The 22,753-nt window shown below is 44.0% G+C and overlaps 1 long non-coding RNA gene across 1 annotated transcript in view; it reads right to left on the minus strand.

The window, feature by feature from the left end:
- Nucleotides 1–22,753, minus strand: part of LOC308191721 — a 71,746-nt gene that overhangs the window by 12,597 nt on the left and 36,396 nt on the right. The window contains exons 13-14 of the long non-coding RNA XR_013948225.1: nucleotides 20,874–20,980; nucleotides 15,971–19,835 (exon numbers count right to left, since the gene is read on the minus strand). This is a non-coding gene — a long non-coding RNA (uncharacterized lncRNA). The remainder of the gene's footprint in view (nucleotides 1–15,970; nucleotides 19,836–20,873; nucleotides 20,981–22,753) is intronic.

Raw genomic sequence — 22,753 nt, forward strand, 5'->3', positions numbered from 1 at the left:
TCCTATTTGGCAGGGGAGCATCAGAGAGCTGCACCTACATGCTGGTGCTGCCACTCTTCCTATGACAAAACTCCCTCTGCAGAAGCAGGTTACAGCTGGCAATGGAGGGGGGAGAACGACTACTCCCCATTGAAGCCTTGCAAGTGGGACAGCAGGTCCCAGCCTTGGAGACAGTGTCCAATCTAGATTTAATTTTTTTTTCCAATGTGTTAATCTTCTTGAGTGGGTGGGATTTGCCAGAGAGAGACCTGCAGTGTGTTAAGGCATGGGTGCCCTCACCTTCCCAGCACTCTGCTTCTCCCTGTGTCTTTGCTCTGGACGCTGACCTGTCCTGTTTGGGTCCCCATTCCAGATGCTCCACTGAGGGAGAAAACAAGCAAAACCAACACAAACATGGCAAAGCAGCCCTCAGGCCCTCACCCTGAAGGGCAGCTGTGGATGTGCAGCATTTGGGACAGTGAATTGGATCCTTCCATCACCAGTCCACAACCAGTGGGGACATCCCTGCTCACCCCTTCACAATTGTGTACCAGAGGGCAAGCTTTCCCCCACTTTCCCAAGCCTCCAGATACTTCAGAAATGGAAAGGCATTGGTAGAGAAGGCCACCAGAGCTCCTAGTAGCTGGGGGAAACGAGGTTGGGCTCAGGCCAACCAGTGATACCCCCGTGTGGGACACCAGGAATGCGGCTCCTCTCCTCCCTCCTGCTGCTGGGCACACTTTGAGGCTTCCATTCTTTACCAGTCTGTCAGCCCAGCAGTTATTTAAAGAGCCTGTCGATTTCTTATGAATAGCTTCAATTACATTATAGCGGTTAAAAGACAAGTGAGATTGGGAAAGTATCGCAGCCGTGGATGGAGAGCTGCTCAGGACCACTTTGTGCTAGGAAAGCGTGATTATACGGGCAAACCCTTCTGCCCGAGACCTGAGATTCATCTCCCCATGGTAGATGGCACAGACAGCAGTTCAGCCTGCCAGCCGCTCGTCTAAAAGCCAAATGGCCACAGAGCCAGACTTCACCTGGTGTACCCTTCCTCTTGGCAATATCCATCGCCTCAGGCTTCCTGCGGTGCTCATATATATATGCATACCTGCTTCACTTTGGGCCATTTCAGAGCTTAAGGCAGAGCAAGTTGACATTTGGTCTCAAGCACATCATTCAGGCAATACCTCTCCCTCACTGCCACAGAAAAATGCTGCTTTCCAAAAATAGAGTTCAGATAACCAGCAGAAAACTACACTTTTCTGCCTATATAGGTGCATCTAAACTAGGGCTATATGTCAGCACGAAAGCTTTATTAAAATAGCTCATCTAAACAACATTATTTTACTGTCAGCAGCTCCAAATGTAGGTCTGAGCCGCTGGGAGAGAAACATCTTCTTAAATACACACTGAAGAGGTGTTGCTTTAAAAACATTCTTGAAGAAGAGAAACTGAGGCAGGGAGCAACTGAAAGACTTCCCCAAGGTCGGTCGACATATTTATGCAAAACTTGACCCCACCTGCATTTTAGTCCATGGCACAGATGCCACTGTAGCAATTTAATAAGCTACGAGCCCCATCTGCTCATTATTGTCTCAACTGGAGACTGCTGTCCCCAAAGCTGAGCCACATTAATTGATTATATGAATGCTCCTGGTTTGCCCCAATACAAAGGCAGTCAATTTAATTTAAATCCTTGTTGGAGGAGATTTCAATTTGCTGGCTGACTTTACGCTGAGGCAGACAAGAAGCACTCGCATAGGTTTCATAACCTACTCCTGCTACGTCTGACAGAGCGCATCTGTCCACCTCCTACCTCTCTGGCAATTTTTAAATCAAAGAAGATAAAATAGGAAAGGAGCAAAAAAAGGAGAGTTTTCTTCTAGTGCTACCCAGAGCTTTGAACTTAACAGAATTTAGGCTAGCAGAATTTCCCAAATTTAATAGCATATCTTAGTTCTAATTTTTCTTTCCTGTTTTGAGATTTCTCTAATTTGCTTTCCAGCACAGTGTATTTTAACATCCCTTCCATATTTTAATCTGGTTAAAGCAAACAGAACACACTTGGAATTTTTATTATAACCACCAGCACTAGGCAGCAGCGGCAGGGTCACAGAAACTACAGCGAACAAAAAGCTTTTTAAAAATGTCCTTTAAAAAGCTCCCTAAATGCTCCACCAATATTTCTGACATTTTAAGTCGTCAAAACTTTTCTAGTGATAACGACAAGCTGCTAAGTTTTATTTTCTTCCCTATTTCTTTCATTTTCATTAGTGGCTGGATTTTGATTTCATTATGCCTGACGAAGACCAGCTGCTGCCATAAATAAAGTAAGTGCCTCATCATCAGAGGCAGCCACAGGTAAAAGCACTACGTATGTAAAGCAGCCACAACCTCTACTGCTTTTCTGTAAACTTCATGACAAAGCCATTCACCTGCACGTTTCTGGTGTAAAAAAAAATGCCCTGCCTGTGAGCTTTGCTCCCAGTAGAAAACCCGCACCCACTGAACCATCCACATACACTCAAAAAACTGTTCCCGCCTTCTGTCCATAAAAACAAGATCCCTTTTTGCATGTTGGCCCTGCTCAATAAAACAAGAGTGTTTCTGCAGTTCAAAAAAACAGCATTAATTGTTAGCTCTTTACCTTAGCGGTTACTGTCCTGCTACCCTAGCACTCCTGCTTTGTTTACAGTGGGGTTGTTTTTCTTTTCTCCTTGGGAAAATCAGAAAAAAAATATAGAAATTAAATCTCTCAAACAACAACAACAAAAAAACGCATGAGTACGTATATGGAAGATATTTTGCTCAACTGCGGTGACATTACCAAGTGCAACAGTAAATAAAGTAAGCAACGTTCACAGGCAGCTGAACAAGGTGGTGTAAAGGTACCCAAATTACTGCAAACAGCCCGTTTCTCTTTCCCTTCCACCTTCTACCCCATCACTTGACCGTAATGGCACTTTCGCTGTTCATCACTCTCTTTCCCCATCAATTTTCATTGCCCTCCACAGCTTCTTTATCACTTTTGTTGTCAAGCCTACAACTACCTTTAGATCAGATGTTTGCCATAAATCTTAGCAATAGATATCTAACCCACAAAGAATATAAATAAATAGTCTGGTTTTAAGAGTCACTAGGCAATAATGTCTTTCATATCCACAGATATAGCTAATATCTTCACATCTCTATCGGAAACCTGACATTGCACAAATGCCCCTTACTCTGGCTGTTTGCCCCCTCTGTTTGTCCATCCCCTCTGCGCTATGGTCCAGGAGCAGGCAGGATCTGGCACAGTGGATAAGCAGAATGCAAGGTGTGACACGCAGCAGGCACCAGCAAAAAAAAACTTTTTCAGCTGTTCCCTCTTCACAGACACTAAAGGCTGTTTTACTATGAACTGCCATTTAAAACAAAAAGGTTGATTTTGACTCTAAGCTTTGTTAAAAGGCATCGAATGCTCCTGGGGTTAGTGCTCATGATCAGAACTATTATCAAATATAATAAACGCTGCCCCAGGCCCAGCACAGCCTCTGGGCCTCAAGGACGTGGACACAGGGCTCCAGGCAGGCAGCCAGACCATATTTTTTGGTAGGAAATGGGGGTGGCAAGCCCCTGTCTGCCAGAGGGAGGGCACAAGTCTCTGCTTTCTGCTCCTGAATCAGGCAGCCACTACCTCCTGCTTTAATATTGGCAACACTGTCACTGGTGGTGAATGGTGAGGTCACTGGATTGCAGCATCGCTGAAGGAACTGGGATGATAAAGAGGGAAGAACGTCTGCATTTACACATGGGTCTTCATAATCAGCAGGGCCAGCAGAGGTGATGCAGGGAAATAGAAGTAGGCTGTTATTTGGACGCTAACTAGAAGAAAAGCGATGCTTTTAAACACTGAGCAAGCATGGCTTTTCTTGGAAAAGGATGTTAGAAACAGACTGGGGCAAGACTGGAAAAGGGAGAGCTTAAAACAGCCTCAAGCCTCAGAGAGGTAGAGAGGGCACTGCTGCAAAGGCTTCACGGAGAAGCAAGGAAAATGGAGAGCATCTCAACAGACCAAGGTGACTGAACACGGATTGTTTATTCCAGAAAAGGGCCAGAACTTGAGGCTTGACGGACCGGGTCTGCAACAACGCCCTTTGTCCCCACACACCCTCCCCTGTGGCCTTATGGAAAGGACACCACCTGGGGAGCTGTGCCTAAGCTTCAGTTTTGCCCACTCACCCTTTCCCCTACAACGACTTGCCTTCACTCGTTAGAGCAGGATGTCCATGAGACAGAGGAGATGACTTCACACTGTCAGGCACGTGCATGATTTCTCCTCTTTCTGTCACACAGGCACCACTAAGAGGCATTTCCAGTGGTTTCTTAAACCTACATCCAACTGGTGCCCATTGCTCACAGCTCTGAGTCCGCAGAAGAAAGACAACAGTGTTGTCCTCTGTTCTGTCTGCATTATTTGGTTAAAACAAAATAATAAACATGGTATCTGATGGAGGAAAATGTTCCATGATCCCTATCTGCAGGTGTATCAGAGCACTGGCTAGAGGTAATAACTTTCTGAAGACCACCTGGCATTAAACCCCAGACTGACAACCTTGACATGGCTGTGCCAACAATTCTGTTTATGTTTGCTCCATGTAGCCAGGGGCATGCAGGATTTGGGGGTTCTGCCCTCTTTCCTGTTCTGCTTTCACTTCGTGGTGTTTCCTGAGAAGGCCAGTTTATTTGTTAGTAGCTCATTTACTTTTATTTTGGAGTTGAAGACTACTTTTCTGCCTCAGACAGATGCAGTGGCTGTGAAGTTGCTGGGCGAAAAGTGCTGCAGAAGTAATAAACTGCCCTTACTCGATTCACAGTCTCTCTAGGAACACTTATCAGCAGTCTCCCAGCCTAATTTTGTCTTTTGATATATACAATTGATTTTGAACTGTCCAACTTGAAACAGCCTAGAGGGAGCTGGCTCTCAGAAAGGCGTTTCCCCTCTCTCCCTCTGCTGAAACCAAAGGTGTTCGACTAAATCAGCCACAAGCACTCAGCACTGCCAATGGGTAGCAGCACAGCCGCACAGCCACAGCTCCAAGTTGCTTGGAAAGCTTAAATCCCTTCCTCATCACCACATTCATCCCTTTCAAGCACGTCCCCAGCCTCTGCTGCATCCAGCCGTGGGAGCTTTGCAGCGGGAAGCAAGGAGCCCCCATGCAGAAGAGTCAGCCTTCCCTCAGCACGGCCTGTCAGCACTGGCTGCTTTTTGCCAGGGTGAAAGTAATGCACCCCGGCTTGGAGAAGAGCAGCTGCTTCGCTGAGACCCGCAGGAGCGTGGTCCTCCCTCTGCATGCCAGTCCTACTTCCCCTTCCCGCTATTTCCAGGTCAAAGCCAGAGCAAAGAGCCAGATTTGGAGACTGCCAAGGCATCCAGCAGCGGAAGCTCAGGCTCAGTATCTTCCCTGCTTGCTCTGCCTCATCCCTGCTTTAACCCAAACACACACGCAGGCGAAAGCCTGCAGCCTCTGCCACAGAGGCTGGGCAGGGAGCCACAGGGCTTGCCCAGAAGTTGCTGGCATTTAAATGGGGCAGGGGAGGGGACGAAAAAAAAAAAGAAGAAAAAAGAAAAAAAAAAAAACAAGAGGAAAGGAGAAGAAAGGGAAAAGAAAAGCAGCAGGAAAAGGGGGAAAGGCAACGGGGTGTAAGCTGCAGAGAGCGAGGGAGAGGAGCGGCTGCTCGTGTACGTACGCCGGGGCTGCACTGTCACCCAGCGGCGCGCCGCCGAACGCCAGCCCCGGCGCGCACAGGTTGTGCTGCCACCACCCCCACGGTCACTGCCAGCTGGAGGGGATCACGTATGTGCAGGTACACATACACGCACACGTATGTACACATGCTTAGCCTTATTCCGTATAGCCCTCGTGCATGTTCGTGCGAGCCCCAAGGTGGGAAGTTTCATGGGGACAGGACACACGCGTTCCCTTCGCGCTGTTGCACCGGACTCCATAGCACGATGTTTTCACCAGAGCTGAAGAAGGAATGAAGCCTTGCTGATGGAAAATGCAGCACATGTAGATGTATCTGGTAAATGAAATTTTTCCAGGCTCGCGTACCTGCTTTTCAAGAGGCTGGGAATAAATCTGTCTTTTTGCAAGATAAGAAACGTTTCACTTTTCATTTGAAAGAGACAAAGTTAAATAGTTGTGCACAACAAGGGCAATGTTTCAATCAGAGCCTCAGTAATAGACATTCCATGCTGAATAATCTTATGTAGCAATGACAATATAATAAATTGATGGATGAGTTAAAATCTTTCAGGACTCACTCAAAACACGCTCCGTGTACTAGTGTGTGTCCATTTACCAGACAGTCTACAGCCATCAGTAATGGGAGGAACAGGGATAGGTTCAGGCTTCTGAAACCATGAAAGATACTTTGAACAAATCAAGCTTTTCTTTTCTCTCCTACTGTGCTTAATCTTTCACATCCAATCCTGTATGGCTATTTGCCTTACAGAAATGTTTTTGACATTGAGAAATTAGGAGGAAACAGCAATATGGAAATTAGATTATACCCATAGCCATATCTGGAACTGGCTATTTTATGAAACCAGAAGAGATGATGCAATTTCCTCCTCTCCCTGCTATCATTTTTCCAGCTGATTTTAAGATACTCTTTTGCCTCACCTGAAACCTACCCAGGAGAGGAAGTGAAAGGACTACACTAACACAGAGACCATCTATTCTGGCTAGAAACAGAACTCATTCATTCTAGCAGTACCCTGATACATTTGGCAGGCTTGTAAATTTGGGAATTAGACAATGCAAGTTCTGAACCTCGTGTTTCCCACACCAAATTAAACGTCTGAGTTTTACCCACTGCTGCCCAGTGCTGCAGTTGGCTAGATAACCGCCTCTTCTTAATGAGCTGCAGCTCTGCATGTCTTGTTATTTGTATGGGTTTGTACTATGGATACAAGGATTATCAAGGATTTAGGATTTAAATCTCATGTGAGAGATGAATAACTTACCACTTTATGTTTTCCACCTGTGGGAATGTTAACCCAAGTACCATGCATTGTGGTGCCATGTGAACTCCCATCATCAGAGACGGATGGAGAACAAGTGGATTTTACTGCTTGATGCCAAAATCACTGTATCTAGACCTGGTGAAGAAAGGACTGAGATGAATTCCAGGGATTATGAGGCTACACTGAACAGTCTCTGTCACTGCACGCTGAGGGAGGAGTACAAATGCTCCCAGAGGCAGCAGGAAACCTTGTGTGTCCTGTGCGAGCAACACCTCCCACACTCCCTCCCCTCAGACATTGGGGCAGCAGCAAGCAAAACTCTCTCTTTTGCTTCTGTTGGTTTCATCCAGCTTGAAAGTTAGGTGCAGCACCCCCACAAAGCTACGGCTAAGATGGCAATACAAGAAGAGAGGCGATTTCTCAAGCTGGTTGAAATTTCAGCCACCGTTATTCTCCCACACACTTGAACTCCCTTCTCCACCTCTTTTTTTTTTTTTCTTTTTTTTTTCTTGTTCCTCTTCTCAAGCGCTGTGACAAGCAAGCTCTTTGTTTTTAGGACTTCAATTACTCCCTCACAGCACTTGAACTGCCGAGCCCTCCCACAAAATCAGGATAATGAATAATGTTCATCGTCTGCTTCGGTGTATGTTTCCCCCCCCTCGGGCTTGCAACACGACTGGAGAGGCACAAGCACTGACAGCTGAACAAATCCCACGCTGCCTCAGAGGATGAGCAGGCCAGCGTACCCTGGCAGCCTTCTCAAATGCTGCAGCCTGCTTTTCCATGCCCGGGGGTCTTTCTTTTTCTGGAGGACCCACCCCCCACTTCAGAAGCAAGACAGCAAAGGAGCCCTGAGGTGCAGGGATGCCCAACATAGCAAAAGGAGGTGCTGCCCTCTTTGGTCCTCCCCGGAAGCGTCAATTCTCATGTCATCCTCATTGACAGCCATTTCCAGATATGGTGACCACAGCACGGAAAGGGGAAAGTCGTACATTTCCAATATAGGCTGCCTTTAGCAACGTAAGCAAAATCAACAGCCAGATAGCTCTAAGTTCGCTCTGCTGCTTCTGCTTGCCTGGGTCTGAACTGGCCTGTTTCCTATTAACATCAAGAAGCACACAAAGCTATAAGTAATATTATATATAATGTAGTATATATCACTGTTACTCCCACAAAAAAAACCTCTTCTTCTAGCAGAAGCCCCTGCCATCACTGACTCTTTCGGCCAGCCTGACCCCAGCGCCAGAAACCACATTCACCTGCAGCCCGGGAGGCATCACTCACTCGGCCATCAATACACCCACAGGCCAGTCTCATAATGGTTGACATAGCTGCTCAATTAATCGCCGTCTAGTTCCTGCCAAATTGCCTGCAACCGTTCTTCCTTCAGGTCGGAAGGAGGAACAGAGAGCCCTTAACGTGCTCCAAGGCCACATGAGGCCTGCACAGACTCCATTACCTGTGGCCCTGTCTGCCCAGCAGGAAATGGGGGCACATAGCGGCCATTTGCCTCTGTCAACTCTCCTCCCCCACCAAGACCTAGAGGCACCAGTCATGGGACAAACTGGGGCCCTGCTGGGAGTTGTGGGGCAGCCAGAGGGGGGGCAGGATGATCAGAGACACTAGAGACGCTGAGCTCACTGGGGCAGACAGAAACCCCTGTGAGACACAAAGGTGGGGTTGCCTTGAGGGACCACCAGGCAGGGAAGAGCAGTCAGTGCTGGAAGCAGCACCCTCTCCTTGCCACCAGAACAGAGGGGAAACAAGCCCACGTACAGCAGAAACCCAAAAGCGTCTCCTTAACCAGGCACGAAACTGTGGTCTGAGATTACTGTGTAGTAAGAAATCCTTTTGCAGAAGCAAAACCTCACAAGGTAAGGAAGAAACTCCAAAGTGCATAAAATGTGAGGGGCATTGGTTGAAAAGCATCACAACAACAATGACTGTCATCATGGGTTACTGAAGATTTTGGGTAGGAAGCTGTTCTATTATACATTTCCTTTTCTCCATTAACTTGCCTTGCACCGAAGAACTGAACACAGCAAAACATTCTGTGAAGTCGCGAGCTTTACAAAATTTTTGTTTAAAACATTTAGAGCAATGACATTTTTCATAGAACATTTCAGTTTTATGTTTGGAATGGCTTTCAACTTTGAAGTGATATTTCCCTTTTAAAATGAAAAAGTTCAACACTGAAAAGAAATCTTTTGATATTTTTACAATAAAATGTGACAAATGAGACATTTTTTCACATTGCCAATTTGCTGAAAAAATATTTTTAACATTTCCTTCCATTTTTTTTTCAAAATATTGACACTTTAAACAAGTTTCATAGTTATTTCTTTTTACTTTATATGAGAACTACATATTTTGTGACTTTTTTTTGTTGGATGCACAACTTGCTGTAGATTCCAGTCATCCAGTTACTCATCATTTTTAATTAATTGCTTTACCACTCCTGGCTGTAAAAGAAATAATTTACAAATAAAAATGAAATGTCATCTAGTATGCTAGATTCTACTTGTATGCCAGGAAAAAAAAAAAAAAAAAAAAAAGAGCGTTGAGTTGAGAGCCCCACCTACTTCTATGTGACTTCTTGGTAGGTTTGAGAAACTACGAAGAGGTGACCAAGTCTCTTCTAAAAGTTATTCCATTCTTCTACATTTAGCAAGAATACCTGAACAGTATTGTCACGCCATTCCAAAATGCTCTTTTTACTCTTTTTCAGATACAAAATTATCTCTATTGTTTCAATTTCAGATACTCCAACTGCCATCTTGCTGTACCGCCTACAGCAATTTCCACAGGTGAGCTCCATGGAGGAAAAAAAAAAAAAAAAAAAAGAATACAAAATGGGATGCGGGTGGTATAGAATACATTAAATTCAGTATAAAAACATAAAATGCAAAACGGTTCTAATTTCAGTAATTATTGTAAGTAACTGAATAAAATTCTCTATTTTTGTTAATATAAATGCTACATTACGTGTGTTATTTTTAGAGCTATTTCTAGTGCAACCCACCAACACGAACACAGGGATCACCAGGCTGATCCATTTAAATATAGCACCTTCTAGCTGACAGTGACAGGCACTAGGTGCCTACTATTAAACCTCAAGAAGATGACAAATGAAGAAAGAGAGAATCTTTCAAGAAACCCAAGCAGGCTCCTGCTGCAGTGAGGCTTGAATGGAGCCAGATGGCTTTGGGTTGTCAAATGCTGCCCTCTGCATCCCCCAGGATCCTAACCTTCCAAGCAGAAAGAAGGAGAAAGGGTAGCAAGGCATAGGACCCATGATGCTGTCTGCTTGAGCATCCTAAGAGCCTGTGTCAATAGATCAGAGTGGCAAGAAATCAACTTTACTACTCCAAAAGACTGGGTCTCGTGGCTATTTACAGTGACTTAGAAAGTCAGCGCAGCATTCAATTATTTCCCTGCTTCTTCAGAAAGTTAAAGAGGTAAGACAGAAGGTGAGAAACACATAAAGACAACACATTAAAGAGATCTGCACAATCTGCTGGGAGCAAAGCATCACTATATGGCCCCATTCACAGCAGCATTATCCGTCTTTCCCTCCCAGCTCACCCACTGACTTCAAGTAATTTCAGTTTTAATGAATGCTTAAATTCAAATATCATCGCAGAACTACCTAAGACTCTGCATACAAATATTTGGTTTATATCTTTTGTGCAAGGTGGCATCCTTTGCAGCCTTACTGGAAGGCAGCCCAGTCAGAACCTCAGTGGGTATGAGCAGAGCCTGCATTGCCCTGTTTCTAACACATGCACAATGCACGGCAGCATCACAGGCAGCTTGGTGCCTCAGGTAAGCAGAGCCTTGCTGGAGATGCAGCTTCAGAGACAACTGCTCCTTTTCTTGCCTGGGGTGGGTGAGATGTCCAGCGAGCACCATATACCAGCCGGCAAATAGGAAATATTTTCATTTTCAGTGTCCCCATTTACTTTTCTCTTACCAGAGCAAAAATAGCCTCCAGTTCTCCTTTTTCTTCCCTTACATTTGTTATTTTACCCCTCTTTCCCAGCCAACCTTAATAATCTCCTCTAAAAAATTACACAGCCTGAAGCCCAGAGTTTTTCTGCACCTTTGAATGTTTCCCCACCCCACAGAAACCTGAGCCATGCACTGCTGAAAACCAGCCCAGCTCAGCACAGAGCAGAGGCATAACTCATGCTGCTCAAAGATGAGGAGAAAGAGCACAGGAATTACATTGATGGATTCACTCTCTAATTGTTCATTAAGATAATGAGAACAAGCGATCAGAATAATCTCTGAGAGAAACATATTTGAAGGAAGGGCCCCAGAGAGGAGGCCTGAAAGCAAGAAATGGGGGGATTAGGGAGAGAGGCAGTGCAGGAAACAGGGAAGAGATGAGCCACCTCCTGCTGAGTGCACATGGGATGGCAGCTTCCAAGGGAGCTGTTTCTCACCATTTTTTTGTGTGAGGCCCATCCCCTGGGGTCGGGCATGGTTGAATGCACACAAGACCCCAGCCACGCATGGGCACGGGGAGAAGGGAGCAAGAGGGAAGGGGACATGGGCGTCCTCTGAGTGGGGACAGCTGTGGCAGGGCAACCGGGGAAAGGGGAGGCACAGGGGGGATGTCAGTAACACCCCTGTCCTCCTCACCACAGCTTTCTCACTCAACGTAAGCCACGCTGCTCAGCAGAGCTCTGCTCTTGCAAAGTCTGTTTGCCAGCGTGCCAGTGCCACGACTCTCCAGCCAAGACCCTGGGTGAAAGTGCAGGTTATGGGCTGCTCACACATGCAAGGAGAAAAGAGGCAGCTCCCTCATCCTCCTCGGTACCACTGTTACCTGCAGAGCACAAGCTCACGCCTCCTCCCCAGGACAGGCAAGGACCTCAAGCTTCACAGCTTCCTCATCTATCCCAAGAGCAAAACACGCTGAAGGGGTTGATGCTTTGGCTACAGCACAGCAATGTGGCTCTTTGAAACTATTCTGACCTGAAGTCAATCTTAAGACTTTACAGCACCCTTGATTTCTCCTGGAAATTAGCTCCTGAAGAAAGCTCTGGGACGTTCATGTAAAGTTGCCAGTAAAGGTAACTGGTAGAAAGAGAGCTGCGGGTGGGAAGACAGAAGGGCCTGGGGTGACTAAATGGAGGGGGAAAAATTTTTAAAAAGCACGTCAAGAGGATAGATTGCAAGTTGCTGAGAACAGAAGGAAGAAGTGAAAGGAGACGTGAGGGAAAGGAGTAGAAGAGAGCTAAGCAAAGGAAAGCCTCAGACAAAGTCAGAAGTAATATACACCAAGCAACAAATACATATTATAACTAATAGTAAAGAACAGGGACAAGAAAATGAACAAAAGGCACAATTTAAAGGTAAGGGAAGGAAAAATACCAGAGAGGCAAGTGAGGCAAATGTGAGCCAAAACTCGTAAGGCAGGAGACAGGGGAAATGGTAGCATAACAGGTGAATGGAATGGCAGGACCTTAAATGAAATGGGATGAGCCCATTTCACCATTAAGTCATGTATAAACAGTGCAGAGCTCCCCTTTGGGATTTGCTGTTTCACTTGAAAGCACTGGTGAGCTGGGTGAGCCTGGGAGGGAGATGCTTTCCCCCTGGGCACAGCCCCATGGTGTGCAGACACGACATAGGTACCACTGCACAGCCACACTTGATCTGTCTTTTTGCCTCAGCCACACAAACCTGCTGCTGTTTCTGAACGAGCTGCTACAGGAGCTAATAAAGCAAAGGATAAAGCTGTTTTGTCTCTTGCCCGAAATGCCTTTTTTTTTTTTTTTTTTTTAATGCTGAGGCTACAAGCTCTGTTCTTACTGATGACCTACATTTCCTCAGTAAAGCGGATTATTATCAGCGCCTATGTGACAGCCATTTTGGATGTAATCTTACCACATGTTGAGGGTCATTATGTTTGCATTATGGCAGGTCTGAAACATTTCCCTGGCTATTTCTCCACCTTTCTGAGGGAAAAGAGCAGAAAACACTTGTAGAATTTTCTAACAAAACCACTGGCTGTCAACAGTCTTATAGTTTTTCAAGGATCTTCACAGAGAAATTCACCTGCAGTATATTTCAGCATTTATCTGCTAGTCCTCAGCTCTCCTCTTTCACCAGCTGGAAAAAAACATCCAAGACTGGCATGAGAAGTTTCTTTACCAAAGCCCACCAGAGGAGGAGGAGATATCTTCCTCCTTCCTTCCTTCTGACCATTTGGATAGTTTTAATGTCCAAATGGAGACATGACACTACCCCATCCCTGACGTTCTGGACACACCAAGGAGAAGCCATCTCTGGTTCCCCTTTGGTCAGCAAGGGGCACAGCTGCGTAGCCCCTCACGTAAAGGCCAATTGGAAGTTGCAGCTGTGAGGGAAGGGAACCATTGCTTTCATGTCCTGATCAAAAAGAAAAACCCTGCCCGACCAAGAAATCCTTTCAGAAATAAGTATGCTCCACACCACGAAAAACAGGACTGAGAGAAGGGAATGGTCACCTGTGAAAAAGATGCACTGGCAAGCTGGAGATGCCAGAAGGTAGAGGGGTGGTTTGAAAGACCTGAAGAAATGATTAAAAGGGAAGAGAGGCACACACACCTGGTGGAGGAAGTGCCAGAGCAGAGGCTGTCAGATGCCAAGAACATCCACATCTAAAGCTATGATTAATTGCGAGAGTAATGGATTATTTGCCCATCCAGAATGCCTGATACTGCAGAAGAAGTGAAGTGTTGTGTAAAAATGCCATTAATCTCCCTTGATGGGTACATTATTTCCACTGAATTCTACCTGACATTTCAAGTTGCTTTCAATATATTTTATTGTGTATTTTTTCACACTTCCAGTGCTCTATTGCCAAAGATTCTGAATCATCGGAATTAATCAGCAGCCTGGAATGGAGCCAGATACAACAAATAAGGAACCAGGTGCTTTTGATATTCTCCCAATTCTAGATGGATGTATAACTCACATTTATTGGTATCAGAAGATCTGGGGCTGCGCAGAGAAGAAAAAAGAAAAAAAATGAAAAAAAAATGTGCATTGTTTCAAGAAACTGATAGGCACTGTCAATGAGCAACTGGCTACTGTTTCTGCTCTGAAGCACTTGACTCATTTGGAGAGCAGCAAAGAAAGCAAAGCCCAGAACAGACTTCTCTCGTGCTGGGTAAATCACCAGGAACTTCATTAACTGCAATGGTATTACACCAGTGTAACTGAGGGGGACCTCTGAAATTTTTGGGCTCTATTAGAAAACCCACCCTGAAGGCCTGACTGCAAATTCAAAGCTTACTCCGTTAACTGAGGGAGAAAAAGAAATACACTTGCTTAATTACCCCAAAGGACAGCCTGAACTGATGAAGAAAACTTTCCACGTAACATGAAATAAATGAGAATCCTTACCCCTGTTGCCTATCACAGGGTGCTGTTACTTGGTGCAGCAGACACCAGCTGCTTAGAGGTCTCCCTGTGAGGTGGTGCTGCTGGTGCTCGTCCCTCACCAGTGCAGATAAGCACAACAAGGGGAAACCAACGCTGGTGGGAAAGACAGAAACCTCAAAGCAGAGGTACAGCAATTCCCATCAACCACGTAGCAGCCACATGAGAAGTCTCAGTTGAACAAGAAGAAACTTTTTGCAGAGCCAGTATAATTTCCTCCTCCCCTTTCTCCCAGCAACTGAACATTTCTTACTAAGTCTGTGGTGGCAGCAGCTGAGCTGGCCTGGAGTTTGAGCCATGCCTCCTCCCCACGCAGGCGCCAGGGGGGCTCCTTGTCTGCATACCTCCGCATCACACCAAAATTAAAAATTCTGTTAAGAGAGGAAATCTCCTGCCAACCAACATCCCTGAGCTCAGAGAAATGCTGCAACAACAAACGTTGTGACAGGAATTTCACGCTGAGCGCCAGCACCATGAGGACACTATCATTTTCCATGCTATTTTGAAGTCATGCAAAGATGCCAGCATCTGGGAGACTTCAAGGACCCATTACTGCAAAGCTCTTTGACAAATAAATAAAACATGAAAGTGGTTCCCTTTGCAAGGGGAGCAGTGAAGAAGAAGGATAAGGGGAGGGCTAGGAGCAGGAACACCATTTCTGTTATGGATTTTGTATGTTTAAAAACCTGCCTCTGAAGGCAGTTCAGTAATTAGCATCAGCTTACATTTACAGGGGTATTTTTGCACAGCTCCATTGCACGGGCTAATTGATGGGCTTTCTTCTCTGCCAGTGGGGAAATCTGGAACAGGCTTTCTTGCTGATGTACCTCAATACCCTGGCTAGTACTTAAGAGCCCTCTCCATTCACATGCACACACCATTGCATATATATATATTTACACAGCAAGCATATTTACAAACATAGCAAATATTTGGCAACTTAAAATCTGATAGAGGAGCCTTTGTTTTCTTACAATATTTAGTCTAAACGTACTAGCTAGGAAGCAGAACTGAATAAAACACTTTGCTGTAAAAGTAATTGAAATTGTGACCCTATAAAATTACTCCAGAAGATGCACTTTCTTCCCATAATCCTCAACTATTATCTACCCCCCCTGTTGCAGGGTTGGAAAAATTAAGATTGTGAGACCTTGCTGTCTATGCTATATTTACCACTATGAAACCACTTAAACAAGGCATTTCTGAAAGTGACTGCTCCTGAAAGCAGAACTGAAAAGCAGGAATCCTGGTATTTATTAGCTATTCCTCATCTTGAAAACTTTTCACATTGACTTCTAAGAAAGAACAGACAATGGACTGCTGCTCTTTTTTTTCAAAAGGGAAGCCAGGAGGAGTCGATACAATTATTTTTGGCTTCTGCACACATAGTAGGCTGCCAGATAAGAACACAGTTGTTTGTGTTCTTTCAAAAAAATCTTTAAAAAAACTGCTCTGAAGAATTTATCAGAATGCACTATCTTTATCGGTACCTCTTGCAAGCTGAATGCTTAAAATACAGGAAAAAATCTAGGGTTTTACCTTTATCCCCACTGGGTGGAATATTTTCAGCATTACAAGTGAGGATTCAGTCAGAAACTTGCGCTCAGGAAGCAGCAACCATTAGGACTACTAATCTCCTTTGCTCCGTCTTCCTCAGGACTGAGTTGAAACCTTTCTGTTGACTGGAACGGACTTTGGATCAGCCCTTCTGCTGATGATACTCAGGAAAGCACTTAAGCACTTGCATTTAACTTGAAGCCTGAGGCTAAATTCCAATGGGACAAAGGCAGACCAGGAGTTCAGGGAGAGAACCAGCAAGTGAAAGCAGTTATGGAATTACATGACAATGAAGCGTGATTTCCTTTGAGGTCTGCTCCAAAAATTTTTCGGTTGCTGAGGAGCTCCTCCTCCCCTCCACTTATGCTGTCCCATTCAGCAAGACCGGTGTTTCTATCCTTTCTTTCTTGCCTCTGGATTGTTGGGTTCCCCAACTAGCTGCAGAAGACAAAAAGGTTCCTGGTTAGTTGTGGTTTTTGTTTGTTTTGTTTTTTTTTCTTCCATAAACACCTCTATGTATTATGTTCTTCTTTATAGTACTGCTAGAGCTGAATTTTAGCAAATTCATCAGCAGAGTCTCAACAGAAGATTGTGAAGGCAGACTTCTACACCTGAGCAGTCTCAGGAATAGAAAACACCTATGCATAAACACTTACACAGAGATTGACTTGTCCAGGACTTTTCCTGAATTCTTCTCTAACATAAATACATTCTCTCCTGCCTCCAACACTAGATGTCATGACTGAACAGGAAGGCCAACTCCTGCTCATTTTACTCGCACGAGTGAGTGATGACCTTCAGAAGTAGGTTGGGTGTGCAGTTTCCCATGGTGCTGTACTTACACCACTTGTCCACTCCTATATCTTCATCATGCCTGCCCCTCCAGTCCAACTGTACAGCTTCCAGGCAGCTGAGAAGCTGCCTAAAAAGGCAGACAAGGGATACCCCAGCCAAATTTCTGGAGAGATGGGCATGTAGCACAGTGCCATCTGAACCCAGTTCCCATGAGCATAGGAAGAACTCTAAGGCACAAGAAACCAGAAAAAAACAGCTGAGCAAACAGGGGTGGACTTCTCCTCCATTCTTCACCTTGAATATATGAGTTTCTACATCCAGACATCATTTGAGCACACCTTTAGGACAGTGAGACCTGTGACCAGAGAGGCTGAAGAGGGAGCCTTAGATCAACTTTTCACACACATGCAGAGTAATTTCCACAGACTATTCAACTGTCTCAGAGGGAAAAGTCCTTTGCTGAAGTACATTTTTCCAGCAATTAATTTTGGCAAAAAGCCTTCCCTCAGATGGTACATTCAAGCAGAACTACAGGTTTTCCTTAGAATGAAAAACCTCCCCTCGTAATAGATTGTTATAGCCTACAAAGCTTAGACTTCTGTAACCCACTTCAATAACCAGAAAACTGTAAGATCCATCATTTTCAGCCTTCATGCAAGTTTCCAGTTGTCTGAGAACCAGTGCCATCAACAATTTTCCTTTTTCACCAACTACTGTGAATTAAAAAAGCCATCAGCTTGACCTTGCATTTGGTACTGATCCTTCAGGGCCCCTGAAATGACCTGGCTTTGATGCTGGCCCTGCTTGGAGCCAGAGGTTGGACCAGGTGACTCCTGGAGATCCCTCTCAACCTAAATTATTCTGCAAGTGTAAGATGCAGATGGAGAGGAATCTCACTCAGCAGCTAATGCGAGGAAAGAGGACGAGCCTATCTTCAAACTGCTTAAAAACTAAAGGGAACTGAATAGGACAGTAGAGAACCTACAACTTCCTAAATACCAATTATTTGCCTGAAAACTATCACACAACCAGAATATTTTATTCTCTCGGTTTTGCTATGCAGGAAGTAGCACGGCTCCTTTGTGCATCATGACCCACTCTCCTGAAAGTCAATAGGAAATGAGCACATCTGCGTCTCCCATTCAGACTCAGCAGGATGACTGGCACTCCAGTATAAGCACATGCTTAAAGGCTTTGCTGAGTAAAACTCCAGGCACCATCCCATCCTATCTGTAGATATAAGCCATCCTCCCACAAGCATTCATTCTTTGCTACATCATATGGAATGGTTCAAAAGCATGTAAAAAGGTTACCATTTTCTATTAAACTCTGTAGTGCTTTTCTATAAGGCTAGTAAATTCAGTTTATTGAGCAAGATGACGGCCTGAGCATTTTTGGTGTGCTATAATGCATGAGAGTTATTGTATTATCTAGTACATTTCAATCTTTGAAAAGTTTTTTAAAGACTGAAATGCTTGCAATTTAATTTTAGGAATGTATTAGCACATATACTATAGAGAAAATGCATTCATATTCAGCCAGCATTATAATAATTTCTATTATCACAAAGAAATCTACTCTACTGGCATTAAAAATGTACATGAAGATGGACTGTATTCACCACAATTATCATTACTGTTAAGCATTTAAAAAGCCTGAGCCCATTACAATTTGATGATGGTTAACGAGTGAAGAAATTTTGTGATTAAAATCCTAAACATTAGAAGAAAAAATGCCAGTATGACATTATTTGCAGAGAAACACTAGATTCAGAGCTTTAAAATAGGATTTTAAATAATTTAAAATGTTATATTTCTTTAATGAATTAACGATGCATGCCTGAATAGACTTTTCAGCACTCAGCGGAGGATTACCTCAGGAAGGTCAAGTTATACACAAGAGTTTGTGTATGACAAGGTTGTTCACTTAGTACTGGGACCAACATTTAACTGCTCTGATGTAATATTTGAACGGATACCAATGTATAATCGGTCTGAAAGAAAACGCTGATAGTTTAGCAGAGGAAACTGTGAGGCAGCCAAAGGTTTAAATCAATAATGATGCAGTAGGCTTTTGTAAAGAGAAGGTGAATTAAACTGCATGCTGTAGGAATAACGGCATATGGACCAGCTGCAATAAACTCAGAATTTAGCAACAGCAAAGCTGACAGCATGTTCAGAAAGTTATAATAACATGCAAGAACAGATGCGGGGTTCTGTCATGTTAACAATACTACAGAGTGACTGTTGTGTTTGGGCTACAGGCAGTTGAGGAAAGTATGAACGAGTCCTCAAAATGGAAAGTATTCCTTGTTACACTGACAGAGATATTGTGCTATGGCATGACAAATAGCAGGATTAAGGAAATACATATTAAAACTATCAGCAATGAAAGAACAGTAAGATTTGTGCAGTTATTTCAACACGCTGAACGATATCCTCCAGAACAGAGGCAAGCGACACACAAGGTTTGACACACCAAAGTGATTTTCTCGAAGCTCAGAAAGCTATGCCGCAGGCCTGAATGTGCAGGCTTCTCACAGTGCTGAACAAACCAGTGGACATCCAACTAGAGCAAGACAAAAGGAAAAAAAGAGGTAATTGAGCTATCTGGTTCCAGTTCTAGAAACATGTCTCTTTGTTATCACATACACCTTCAGCTCGTAGAGCAGTCAAGACTCAGCTTTGCATCGATGCCATAAGTGACATTTCAGGAGCACACAGAGCAGCATCTTGCCTCTAGCCATGCACTAATCTCTTGAGTAAAAGCACAGCATCCACATGAACTTATCAAGAATTCCACTGAAAAAAATAAGGCAATGTTTTATATTTAGAGGCCTGTTTTGTGAGGAACAAATAATAATCCTGAAGGACAGTGTGATCGTTTCAGAGCTGGGTAAGTGCCACCAATACTTCCTTTGTCCTACATGCTTTTCCTTCCCCAATGCTTTTCAGCTTCTGCACCGCACCTTCCCTCTTCTGTGGAACAAACATGGCAGTGACTGCTCACAAAGCACAACTTCAGTCTAGGGAGGCTTAGCTCTTCATGTCCACTGCAGTTGTGGAAAAAAAAAAAAAAAAGGTTATTCTGAGGGTGACTGGGAAAAGAATCCCAACACAAGCAATCACAGTCACCTCTGAAACAGTGTTAAAATTGTTCATCGGTATAGGATAGACAGAGAATCCTAACCCTCTTCTTAAAATTAACCTTTGTTAGGCTCCAACACACATTTTAAATCACACCTCTCTGAATGTGGGACAGAACAGTACCTTGGGCCTGGTAAAATACTTTAATTTACAGCTGTCCATGGTCACTCAATCCCTTCCATTTCTGCTCTCTAGTGCTAGAAAATTCCTGCTGGGGAAGGCGGCAAAATTCAAAACCTAAAGGTGCTAGTTTGGAACAAAGCTCACTCAACAAGTACATGGATGAAAACAACACAGAACATTAGCACAAGTTCAGCAGAAAGAAAGTCTTCATAAAAGCTCCTTCATGGGCTCAGGTAACTGCCATGACATTTGTTAGGAGTTTCTTGCAAACAACTGTTAGAGATAAGCAGTCCAGAGCAGTGGGAACATTGCCACTTCCCTTGGTTTCATCTTCTGTGTATTTTGATTTTATTTTTTGTATGCATGGGGATTATAGACAACATGAATAATGTCAGGGCAGAGGTGATTCATTTTTATGACATTTTTTCAGGAATGGCATGTGAGATATGAGAAACACTGTGTCAGTTGCTTTGGCTCACATTTGCATCCACTCATCAATGACTAAAATGAAATCTCACAGCTGCCAACATTCAATTTTTCTGAGGCTCTCAGATTTTTCATCATATATCCACAAGAGACAGAAAGTAACCCCCCGGATGACTTTTGCTGTAAAGTTACAACATTATTTCTATTTCTAAGGAGAAAAAATTAGATCTAGGATTATTTCCAATAAGTCATTCATACTGCATGCTATATAACATTTTATAATTATACTGAATGCACTTAATAAAACATTTATGCTTGTGCCAAAAATGCCAGGTAAACACATTTATTTGCTGTGTATCAGTATGAAGTGATTGCTGTTAACATGGTAGTCTTACCTCTGGAAGCACGTCAGGACAGACTGCCAAGTTACACTGACAAAAATAACATCAGAGACCTTCTGATATTCGTGTCCTGTTCATAGCACATTCACTGAGGAACAGATCTGCAGAGAGAAAGTTGTGCTAACACTGCATGTCTTTGGGGAGTAAAAGGCTTGCTGCAAACTATTTGCAGTCTGGTCCCGTGGGCTGAATTGTCCATTGCATCTGCAGTACTGCAGGATCACACCCTTCTGGTTTTGATTCACCTGAAATTTGCCTGCTTCGTGCACCCCACGACCACCCTACTAGGTGGATCAAAACACAGTGAGGACAGAACTTCACTTCAGAAATGAATTCCTCATCAAGCCTAAAATGCTGCCATAGACACTTACTGGCATACTTATGCTTGGTGGTTTGTTAGGCATAGAAGGGGCACTTAGAGTCCCACAGTCTTGACCTTGAACAGTTTAGACATGACACCATGAAGCCCCTATGGTATTTTCATTATTTGACTTACTAAATAGTAGGCATTTTCAGATTAAATATTCTGAATAATATTGAGACAGATAGATAGGGTCAAAAATCTATTTAATACAGACTTTTACCTGTGTAGGAGCTGACATCAGGAGCTTCTGAATCTTTCTCAAAATTACCTCATGTGCATAGCAGTGATTTATCTCAGTTAGACCTCCATGTTCAGATGACAGCAGCTACAGAGTTCAAGCCCAGTCCCATAGCCTCCTTCATAGCAGGAAACTAAACAATCAAACACTTAATAAAGCACGGCTTTGGTGCCAGAAATGGCAGATGCAAAGCTTCCTGAGTGTGAGAAGACCTGCAGTCCTTAGGACTCTGTCTTTTTCGCAGCTATAGTGTAAAAACTGTGAACTGCTGAACAGTATGTTTGGGAGCCTATCTCGCACAGATACTGCTGTTGGTATAGACTCTACAACACAAAGGAAAGCTATTACTATTCTTTCCTGTAACTAAGAAGATAATGTTAATCTGCTATGTAACATGCTTTCTGTTATCAGCGCTCAAGGTAAAACAGCACATGGCAGTCTGCCATGTCACCAATTATATATGAATATATATAAATATAAAATAAATGAAGATTTTTGTCAGTCTCAATTCTTGAAATGAAAACAAAAGACAGCCTACAATCTTCCCTTCAAAGTTTAACTTATCACATCACATGAAAAGCTCTCCCCATTAGCAACATGTCTTCAAAGGATTTTGAAGGTTTTTACAAGCATGTCTCCCAGGGGGTTTTGTTAGAGCCTCTCTGACAACATGCCACATTTCTAAAACACTGTGTCTACACAACTGAGCTCTGAACCCTGAGCTTATTCATGGGGAGCCTGCCAACATACCTAATGAGCATTCATGTCTGTTGTGTTAGTTCATACCAAGTCAGTCCACATTATTACAGTGCAGTACCAGTTCTCAACTGAGGGGAGAAAAGCCTAAAATATTGGTAGATACCTAAAGTACAACCCTGCCATAAGCGACAGTACAAATGTTTCCAGTCTGTCAAACAGCAGCGCAAGCTGCCCTCACCAGGGTACCCTTCAACACCACTGAGTAGTGGGAGCTAAAACCTGAGCTCTTTGCTTAGTGATGCCTTCACAAATGCACTTCCAGACAGAGAGCAGTCTGGAGAGCTGCTGTCTCTTGTCCGTTAGCTACTTCTTGCCAGGGTAAAATGCAGCAACTGACTGCATGTGAGCACCACCACTCCCCAGGTCTCCAGTGCAGGGCTTTAGCCCACTGCTTCACATCTGCTGCATTTGAAGGGGCTTGCTCAGGTGTGGGACTCAGACCCTGGTCCACTCTCCTAAAAATTGCTGGTTCCCTTGGCATCCCTTTCACTCTGGGTACAGCACAGTCACGTG

The sequence above is a fragment of the Anser brachyrhynchus genome (assembly GCF_964034855.1).
Source record: "Anser brachyrhynchus genome assembly, chromosome: 1".
Classification (NCBI taxonomy): domain Eukaryota; kingdom Metazoa; phylum Chordata; class Aves; order Anseriformes; family Anatidae; genus Anser; species Anser brachyrhynchus.